The following is a 10,763-nucleotide window of genomic DNA, read 5'->3' on the forward strand; positions in this document are numbered from 1 at the left end:
TAACGTTCGATGACGTGGACGGTGAGGGTATGGACATGATCTGAGCTCTTCTTTGGACTGTAGATTTTCACAGTAAGGGCCTTATCCCCCAGAGCTACTACTGGAGGAACCGAGTGGGGTCGGGTGGGCCGGGGGTGGCGGAGACAACCAGTAGAATCAGACAGGACCTTACCCAATTCTGACTCACGGCATCTCTGGCTCCACTGGATGGGGGAAGGGGCTGGGTGGGGGGGATGGAGGGGAGGTGGTGAGGGGAAGGTGGGTCAGGTTCTGCCCTGGAGCCTTTCGGAGCTAAGTAGGAAATTGCAACACGCGTCTACGTTTAAAAGAGAAAGTATGTGAAATATGGTTCCTCCCTCGCTCTCCCGGGGCTTGGTGCTAGCAGTGGGTGAGATGGATTCCTGACTGGCTCCAGGAAGGCCTGGGGGTCAGATCGGTCCAGGGAGACGAGCTCAGCCAAGCCCCTCTGGGCCCGCAGGTCCCAACAGCTAGTCTTCATTATCGATTACCATTATTGCCGTGTGCCCGTCGCGGTTCGCCGGATGTCAGCGGGGTCTGTTGGGAAGGCCGGGCCGGGGGTGGGGTGGAGGAAGGGACGGGAAGTTTCCCTCTTCGAACTGGCCTTTTTCTCCCGGAAAGACCAAACTTTTGAGGGATTCCCACTGAAAGCCAACCCGCACTAGGACCCGCCGATGAAGAGTCAGAATGCGCTGGTATGTTCCGGAGTTGGGTCGGGCCTGTCCATAAAATGGAAGGCATTTGGCAACTCTCTGGGCTCTGGCACCCTGTCTTGGCAAGCAACAATCCTCTTGTTCGCTGAGCGACTGTGGGCTTCACGCCATCACCCTTCCTTGGGAGACTTGGGAGTGAGTTAGAGTCAACAGTGAGTTTTTTTGTGGTTTTTTTTTAGCTGGTATTTGTTAAGCGTTCACTATGTGCCAGACACTGTACTAAGTGCTGGGGTAGATACAAGCTAATCAGGTTAGACACAATCCATATCCCTCGTGGGGCTCACAGACTTAACCCCCATTTTACAGATGAGCTAAAACTGAGGCCCAGAGAAGTGAAGTGACTTTTCTAAGCTTTTATAGAAAGAAAAGGGAAGAGGCGGGACTAGAACCCAGGTCCTTCCGACTCCAAGGCCCGGATTCTTTCTACCTGGTCACGCTACTTCTCAAGAAGTTTTCCTTCCAAGGAATAGCCCTGCTGCCCCTTCCCACCCATCACCCACACACACTTCCTAAGGGTGAAGTTGGGATCTTTTCACTTAAAGCGGGAAGGGCCAGATTCAATCCTGTTAGGAGAACTGATTTCCCAAGGTCGGAACTTCTTCCCTCTTCTGGTTCTGAGTCCGATCAGAAGACTATTCTGGACACTGCTTCAGGATGGTCAATATTCTAATCAATCAATCAATCGTTCAATCAATCATATTCATTGACTGCAGAGCACTTGGAAGTCTACAATAGAAGACACATTCCCTCTTCAAATTGAGCTTACAGTCTAGAGGGAGAAATGACCAGGGTTGACAAAGTTCCTGTCCCACAGAGGGCTTAAAGTCTAAGTAGGAGAGAGAGCAGGTATTTGTTCCCCATTTTACAGATGAGGAAACTGAGGCACAGAGAATATCAGTGATTTGCCCAAAGTCACACAGCAGGTAAATGGCAGAGCTGGGATTAGAACCTAGGTCCTCTGACACCCAAGCCTATGCTCTTTCCATTAATAATAATGGTACTTGTTAAGCGCTTGCGGTGCGCGAAGCACTGTTCTGAACGCTGGCATAGAAGCAAGTTAATCAGGTTGGCCACAGTCCAAGTCCTACATGGGGCTCACAGTCTTGATCTCCATTTTCAGGTGCACAGAGAAGTGAAGGGACTTGCAGATTAGAACCCAGGTCTTTCTGACTTCTAGGTCCGTGCTCTCCAAACATTGGTATATATCGAGCTCATACTTCAAGCAGACCACTATACTAAGCGCTTAGGCGAGTACTCACTGTGTTCGGAGAATTGTACTCAGTGCTTGGGAGAGTACAGTACAACAGAGTTAGCAGACCCATTCCCCACGAAGATCAGGCGAAATCGAGTCTTTTCCTCCAAAGGATTTAGTCCCCTATAAACTATCTCACACTGACCCTGGGAGGTGGCAGATGATCTCCCTCTCTTCCTTTGAAGGGGCAACCGAGGCCCAGAAGGGGCATGGCGTAGTGTATAGAGCATGGACCTGAGAGTCAGAAGGTCATGGGTTCTAATTCCGGCTCTGCCACTTGTCTGCTTTATGACCTTGACCAAGTCACTTCACTTCTCCGTGCCTCAGTTAGGTCAAAAGGGGATTGAGACCGGAGCCCCACGTGGGACAGGGATTGTGTCCAACCTGATTTGCTTGTATCCACCCCTGCACGTAGTACAGTGCCTGGTACGTAGTAAGTGCTAAACAAATACCATAATTATTATTATTAATAAGAGGGAAAGTGACTTGTCCAAGATCGACCTGGTGGAGCTAGTATATAGCCTGGACCTGTCCAGATGTCCTGACTCCCAGCCTTCTTTTCACTAGGTCTTCCTGTTGCCCATTTTTCCTCCCAGCCGTCGGTCCCAAGAAGTCCCGGAGGGAAGAGGGAACATGAGGGCGGGAGAAGACAAAGCCCGTTCCTCTCCTCAGCTGGGCAAAGCTCCCGTCTTTCTGCCCACAGTGACGGCTCTGTTTGGTGGGGTCCCGGTTTAGTGTGGTGACTATTTGCTCCTCAGGGCGAAGATCTCCTTTCCCCCTTTGGGTCTTGACCGTTTCTCCAGCATCCGGCCCGGCAGAGCAAGATAAATCACTGGCACCGGTTAGACTTATTGCTCGGGAAGAGGCTCGTGTGACCCCCTCTCCCTGACTTCCCCCGCCGATCCCCGGGATGCCAGGCACGGTCTCTCGCTGTCCACGACTCTTAGTGCGGAGGGCTGAGGTGCCTAGCTAAATGGAGACCCAGCTGACCTCCTTTTCAATCATTTATTCATTCAATAGTATTTATTAAGCTCTTTCTGTGTGCCGAGCACTTGGGAGAGTAGCCTAGAACAAAAAACGGACACATTCCTTGCCCACAACAAGCTTACAGTCTAGAGGGACTGTACGAGGAGCTAGAGGGACGGAAGGCGTCCGGTATGACACAGGCTCTGGTTTCTTGGGTTGCCTTTTCAGATCCTTTAAAGTGACCTTATTCTCCAGGACCCTCTCCAAGAGATTTTGTTAACAATAAGAAGTGTTTTCCTAAGGAAAAGGGGAGGGGCGGGGTGGTGTGTCGGTTTGGGAAAGTGGGCAGCAAGGCTGGGGAGGTAAAGAATTACACAACTATTTAGTCTAACAGCTTAAAAATCAAAAGGATCGTTTGACAGATTGGTATCAATCGTAATAGGAAACACGCCGATTCCGGGGAGAAGGCTTAATATGGCCTCCAGCCTGATACAAGCTTAAACAATTATCTACAATTTGGAATTATTCTTTAAATTCCCACATCAATGTGTGTTTTGTAAATGCTTAAGGCCTGTATAAATCTCCGAAGACAAAGCCAGAAATTTTAAGCTTATTCAAACCAGGCTGAAAATGAGAGACCATTAATAGCATCTTGCAAAACTGCTTCTTGGGTTGTTGTTTTTTTTAATTTTTACTGTAAATGTGCAGAGCATCACTGGGACTATGTAATATCGAGAAACAAAATGCTTCTAGTTATTTTTTTTGAAATACTTGATCTACGGGTCTTTTGAAAAGTTCTTTAGGAGAAATGCAAAGTATGCCGAGTCTCAAAGGGCATATTTTCTCCCCCAGGGACCGTAACCTACGGAGAGAACTTTCTCAGGGGCCGGGAGAACTCTCCAGGGCGGAGGCAGACAGGAATTCCAACAGCAGGGCTACCTGCTTGCAAGCAACATGCCGCTGGCATGGAAAAAGATGGGCATTTGGGTGGCAGACAGAGTGAGAGTAGGGCTCGTGAAGCTCGGAGTTGCCCCGCCTCATTTTTCTTGTACCCACTTGCATGGGCCAACTCTTCGTGTGTAGAGGCTTCTTCGATCGATAGCGAATTTACCGCGCGCTTTCTGTGCGCGGGGCACCGTACCGAACGCTTGGGAGAGTACAAGGGAACAGGGCTGGGAGATACGTTCCCTACCCGCCAGGAGCTTAAGTCTAGATTTTTTCCCTTTGCTCTCCTTAAAAAGAAATTCCCGAAAGCAAATATGTACCGTGTCAGCTCTTTCAGGGCCTCCTGCCCTCTTGCCCAAGGGATCTGGAAGGCCAGTCTCGCTTAGCCACGATGACTCCCCGAGGCATGCCTTCTAGCCTTAGCTTGCAAGAGGGTCAATTCATCATCGGCTGCCTAAAGGAGAAACATGATGGGAAATATATGATCCTCTGCTCCCGGCTAACCAGAGATGCACAAACCAGCAAGCTGTCACTAATTAAGAGCTAATGGCCTTACGATGGAACGTTGCCAGGGCGTAATGACCCTCCCGCGGCAACAAAAATAATAAGGCAGTTGGGAGGAAGCCAAGGCATATATTTTCAGGGTCCATTATTCTACGCTGCCCAAGTCTTCCTCCGCGACGACTCTGAGGATCTCCTGAGAAAACACAGCCGGTTGGAGAGGGAAATGGCCCGCCATTCCCCCGGTCTCCAGGGAATCCATGTTGTTTAGGAAACTCTTCTGGAGGGGGACGGCCTAATCAATCAATCAATCCATCCATGGTACTTAAGGAGGCCCTGCTCTGTGCAGAGCACTGTACTAAGCACTTGGGAGAGTATAATACAGCAGAATTAGTACCCGCGTTCCCTGCCCACAGCGAGCTTACAAGTCTTAGAGGAGCGGGAAGCTGCTAAACCATAAAGCTTGTGGCGGCCAGGGGACGTGTCTACCAACTCTCTTAACTTGAACTCTCCCAAGTGCTCAGAACAGCGTTCTGCTCGCAGCAAGCGCTCGATAAATACGGTTGATTGACTGGTTGAAGTAGCTTCCGAGATGGAGAGGGACAATTCCTTTAATGGCCCTCTGTGTCATTCCCCTTCAGAACACAACAAGCACGATGATATCATCATCGACATGATTTAATTTATTTCAGTGGCGCGGATGAGAACGGAAGAGAAGCAGCGTGGCCTAGCGGTTAGAGCCCGGGCCTGGGACTCGGAAGAACCTGGATCCTAATCCCGCCTCTGCCGTTCGTCCGCTGAGGAACCTTGGGCTAGTCGCTTCGCTTCTCTGCGCCTCAGTTACCTCATCTGTGAAATGGGGATTTAGACTGTGAGCCCCACGTGGGACAACCTGATTACCCTGTATCTACCCCAGCGCTTAGAACAGCGCTTGGCACTGTAATAAGTGCTTAACAAATACCATCATCCTCATCAAAGAGCACGGGCTGGGAGACCGAGAATCCGGGCTCTACTCCCTGCTCCTCTTACCCGCTGCGTGGCCCCGGGCAAGTCGCTTAACTTCTCGGTGCCTCAGTTTCCTCAACTGTACCCGTGGTTATTCAATCCCTGTTCTCCCTCTCCTCCAGACCGGGACAACCACGTGGGGAGGGGGGGGCCGAGTTCCGACCTGATTGGTACAGTGCTCGACACATTAGGAGCCGCTTGACGAACACCGCAGTTTCTATTACTAAGAAATTTTCTGCAACTCGGTCGGAAAACTGGCCAAGATGGAAGAGAGCAGGAGAAGAAAATCTAATCAATTAAACAAATCGCTCGTCAAGCGGTCTTATTTGCTAAACTGACAGTAGAAACACAGATGCTCGCTAGGCCTGGTGAGTGCGACAGGATTTGGCTCAATTGTTCCGAACTATAAATAGATGGGAAAGTTAATATGATAAACCTAAGCGGTGTATGAAAGAGGAGAGAAACAACCCACCGTATCATCTGGGAAAATGAAACTCCTTGGCAAGACTTCACAACGGCCTGATTCAAAATTTCATAATGAAATTATGTCTCTGATCAAAGACCGTATGAGCTCATGGACTGATTTTTGCCATCAGTGTTTATCCTGGTTTTCACCAGTTTGCAGCACCAGGCTGCACTTTAACCTGTTCGTATTTCGGGGATGGGACTCTACGGAGGAAGGGGGAGTCCAGGGGAGGTGATTTCTGCCGAGCAGACGACAGTTCCCACACTACACCTCAGAGGGTACCCACAAAGACAACTCTTTTCTTCAAGAGTGGTTGTTTAATCTCACTGCACTTGCCCTTGGGGGATAGAACGGGGGGGACTTGAGGGGGGGAGGCGGTCGCGGAGAGGAGCTCACTCCAGTTCTCACGTCTGGGACCTAGGTCTGTTTTTGCTCTAAAAAGAATGTTTTCGGGGTTGTTTGTTTGTTTCAGATGCAGGGAAATAAATAAAGCCCCCAATTCCTTCTTACAAGCTGTCTTCCCTTCTTACAAGCTGCTTATTTTTACTGACTAACCTCCCGGCTGGAAAGTTCACCCGCTCATCACATCCAAGGGCAAGGGGTAGTCGGACCCTTTCTGGGCTTTTCGGGTCCGAATGGCATAATGTTCTCGATGCAACGGGGCCTAGTGGGAAGTGCCTGAGAGCCAGAGGATCTGAGTTCTAATCCTGACTGTGCCACTCACCTGCACTTCACTTCTCTGTGCCTCAGTGCAGAATGTGTAGTCAAAACCACTTCTCCCTCCTACTTAGATTTTGAACCCCACGTTGGACGGGGACTGTCTCCGACCTGATTATCTGGTATCGACTCCAGTGTCCAATACCGTGCTTGGCACAGAGTAAGCGCTTAACAAATACCACAGTGACTGCTGATGTTTGAAGATGAAACATTCCTAGAGGAACCAAGCTTCGGATGCCAAGAAGGACGAGGAGGAGGGAAAGGGAGTAAATCCTCAAGCCAGAAGTAATTTATTTTCTCGGTGCCTCAGTTTCTTCATCTGTAAAATGGGGATTAAACACCTGTGAACCCCCCGTGAGACAGCGACTGGGATTGGCCTGATTGTGTTGAATCTTCTCCAGTGCTTAGAACAGGGTTTGAGCACTTTAACAAATATTACTATTACTACTACACCGTAGCAAACCTCTATTTTTGTTCTCCTCGGTTACTTATCCCCCTAATACCACTTCAAGATTTCATTCAGTAGTATTTATTGAGCACTTACTATGTGCAGAGCACTGTACTAAGCGCTTGGAATGTAGAGAAGCAGCGTGGCTCAGTGGAAAGAGCACGGGCTTTGGAGTCAGAGTTCATGGGTTCGAATCCCGGCTCGGCCACTTGTCTGCTGTGTGACTTTGGGCAAGTCACTTCACTTCTCTGGGCCTCAGTTCCCTCATCTGTAAAATGGGGATTAAGACTGTGAGCCCCACGTGGGACAACCTGATTCCCCTGTGTCTACCCCAGCGCTTAGAACAGTGCTCGGCACATAGTAAGCGCTTAACAAATACCAACATTATTATTATTATTATTATTACAGTTCGGCCACAGATAGAGACAATCCCTGCCCAGTGACGGGCTCACAGTCTAATCGGGGGAGACGGATGGACAAAAACAAGACAATATAATCACGATAAATAGAATCAAGGGGATGGACACCTCATAAAAAATATGGAACGCTTCACGAATTTGCATGTCATCCTTGCTCGGGGGCCATGCTAATCTTCTCTGTATCGTTCCAACTTCAGTATATGTGCTGCCGAAGCGAGTCGAGAGGCATGTTCTCTGCCCACGATGATAATGTTGGTATTTGTTCAGCGTCTACTATGTGCACTGCACTGTCCTAAGCGCCGGGGTAGATAGAGGGTCATCAGGTGGTCCCACGTGAGGCTCACAGTCTTCATCCCCATTTTGCAGATGAGGGAACTGAGGCACAGAGAAGTGAAGTGACGCGCCCGCAGTCACACGGCTGACACGTGGCAGAACCGGGACTCGAACCGATGACCTCTGACTCCCAAGCTCTTTCCACTCAGCCACGCTGCCTCTCGAGCAGGAGACAGACATTAATATAAATAAATACGTTATGGATACATTCATAAGTGCAGTGGGGGTGGACTCATAGTAGCACTTACCAAATACCATAAAATACCCTCATAACCTCCCACTGCATTTAGGTACATGTCTTACCTACCCTATTACTAAAGGACTAAGTCACGTACACACGTTCACAGGGGAGACAGGGTAGGCTACTGGAAGGGTGCTGGTCTGGATGCCAGCGGACTGGGATTCATATAATAGTATTTATCGAGCGCTTACTAGGTGCAGAGCACTGTACTGAGCGCTTGGAATGGACAATTGGGCAACAGAGAGAGACCGTCCCCGCCCAACGACGGACTCACAGTCTCACAGGCGGCAGAGCAACACCGAACGAAACAAATGAGCCCGAGATCCGCCGTCAACCTGCCATCTGACGATGGGCAAGTCGCTTAACCTCTCTGTGCCTTCGTTTCTTAGTTTCTGCACCTTAGGACCCGGTTTCTTCATCTGGAAAATGGGCGTAATCACACCCGTCTTTTTACCTACCTCACAGAGTTGCCGTAAGGGCGGAAATGAGATGAGTAAAGCGAGAGTAGTCGGGGGGACGAAGGCTCTATGCAAAAACCAAGGCGCTATTCATTCGATAGTATTTACTGAGCGCTTACTATGTGCGGAGCACTGTACTAAGCGCTTGGAATGGACGATTCGGCAGCAGGTAGAGACAATCCGTGCCCAGTGACGGGCCTACAGTCTACGGGGGAGAGAGACGGACAATAACAAGACAACTTAATCACGATAAATAGAATCAAGGGGATGTACACCTCATTAACAAAATAAATAGGGTAATAAAATAAATAGGATAACAAAATAAATAGGTTATATCCTCTGTTTTTCTTCCTCCCGTCTGCAATTATCATGGACCGTCTCCCCGCCTAGGGCGTAAATGTCTGGAGGGCAGGGATCATGTCTGCTAACTCCATTTTACTCCCCCAGGTGCAGAACTCTCCGCACACAGTAGGTGTTCGGCACGTAAAATAGATTGACAAGGAAAGAGAGCGGGTTTACTTGGTTAAAAATTGGGGAGGGGGCTCAATGCCACCGGTCTGATCTGGGGCTCCAGGGCAACGGGGCGGCTACAACCAAGTACCGGAAGCGGCGCGGCTCAGTGGAAAGCGCCTGGGCTTCGGAATCAGAGGTCACGGGTTCGACTCCCGGCTCTGCCGCTTGTCAGCTGTGTGACGGTGGGCGAGTCACTTCACTTCTCTGGGCCTCAGTGTGACCTCATCTGTAAAATGGGGATTAACCGTGAGCCTCGCGTGGGACAACCCGATTAACCTGTATGTCCCCCGGCGCTCAGAACAGTGCTCGGCACACAGTAAGCGCTTAACAAATGCCAACATTATTATTATCATTATTATTATTTGCTTCCTGGGATAATCTTCCCTTGTGGAATTTCAGGGACTAGGGGGAGGATAGGGAGCAGCACTGTGACCTAGTTAGTGGGTTCTAATCCCAGCCAGTCATTCATTCATCCATTCAGTCGTCTTTATTGAGCGCTTACCGTGTGCAGAGCGCTGGACTAAGCGCTCGGAACGGACAGTTCGGCAACGGAGACAATCCCTGCCCAACGACGGGCTCACAGACTGAAAGACTACTTGACTTTTGACTTGGTACTTGACGACTGTCTACTTAAGAGAAGCAGCGCGGCTCAGTGGAAAGCGCCGGGGCTTGGGAGTCAGAGGTCATGGGTTCTAATCCCCGCCCCGCCGCTTGTCAGCTGTGTGACTTTGGGCAAGTCACTTCACTTCTCTGGGCCTCAGTTCCCTCATCTGTAAAATGGGGATTAAAACTGTGAGCCCCACGTGGGACAACCTGATCACCTTGTATCCCCCCAGCGCTGAGAACAGTGCCTAGCCCCTAGTAAGCGCTTAACAAATGCCATCATTATTATTACTGTTACTACTGTGTGTGCCTCCGTTTTCTCATCTGTAAAATGGGGATTGAACGTCTCTGTTCCGTCCCCCTCAGACTGCAAGCCCTGTGTGGGACAGGGACTGTGCACCAGCTGGTTGGAGAAGCAGCAGGGCCCAGTGGCTAGAGCACGGGCTTGGGAAGCAGAAGGTCATGGGTTCTAATCCCGACTCTGCCACCTGTCTGCTGTGTGACCTTGGACAAGTCACTTAAGAAGCAGCCTGGCTCAGTGGAAAGGCCACGGGCCTGAGAATCCGAGGTCATGGGTTCGAGTTCCGGTTCTGCCCCTTGTCAGCTGTGTGACTGTGGGCAAGTCACTTCACTTCTCAGTGCCTCAGTTACCTCATCTGTAAAATGGGGATTACAACTGTGAGCCTCAAGTGGGACAACCTGATTACCCTGTATCTACCCCAGCGCTTAGAACAGTGCTCGGCGCATAGTAAGCGCTTAACAAATACCATCGTCATTATCATTTACTGTTGTACTATCCTCTCCCAAGCGCTCAGTACAGTCCTCTGCACACAGTAAGTGCTCAGGAAATAAAGTTTGAACGATTAAACGACGGGGGGGGGGATGTCAGTTTCTTGAGAAATGATGGCTTCTAGGGGGCAAACGAGGCGATTGGGCAATTGGGACTAAGCGCTTAGTACAGTGTTCTGCACCCAGTGAGTGCTCACTAAATACGATTGAATGAATTGCCCTAAGTGCAGTGTTCCGCACCTAGTAAGCGTTCAATAAATGACTGAATGAATTGTGCTTAGTAGTGCTCTGCACCCAGTAAGCGTTCGATACGACTGAATGAAGTGCGCTTAGTACGGTCCTCATCCAGTGAGCGCTCAATAAATACGATTGAATG

At 49.8% G+C, this 10,763-nt stretch overlaps 1 non-coding gene across 1 annotated transcript; it reads right to left on the reverse strand.

The window, feature by feature from the left end:
* Window positions 1-7,564: 7,564 nt before the first annotated feature.
* Window positions 7,565-7,667, reverse strand: LOC114817615. The gene has a single exon (XR_003765477.1). It is a non-coding gene; the product is annotated as a U6 spliceosomal RNA (small nuclear RNA).
* Window positions 7,668-10,763: the final 3,096 nt, after the last annotated feature.

Source organism: Ornithorhynchus anatinus, chromosome 16, assembly GCF_004115215.2.
Source record: "Ornithorhynchus anatinus isolate Pmale09 chromosome 16, mOrnAna1.pri.v4, whole genome shotgun sequence".
In the NCBI taxonomy this organism is placed as follows: domain Eukaryota; kingdom Metazoa; phylum Chordata; class Mammalia; order Monotremata; family Ornithorhynchidae; genus Ornithorhynchus; species Ornithorhynchus anatinus.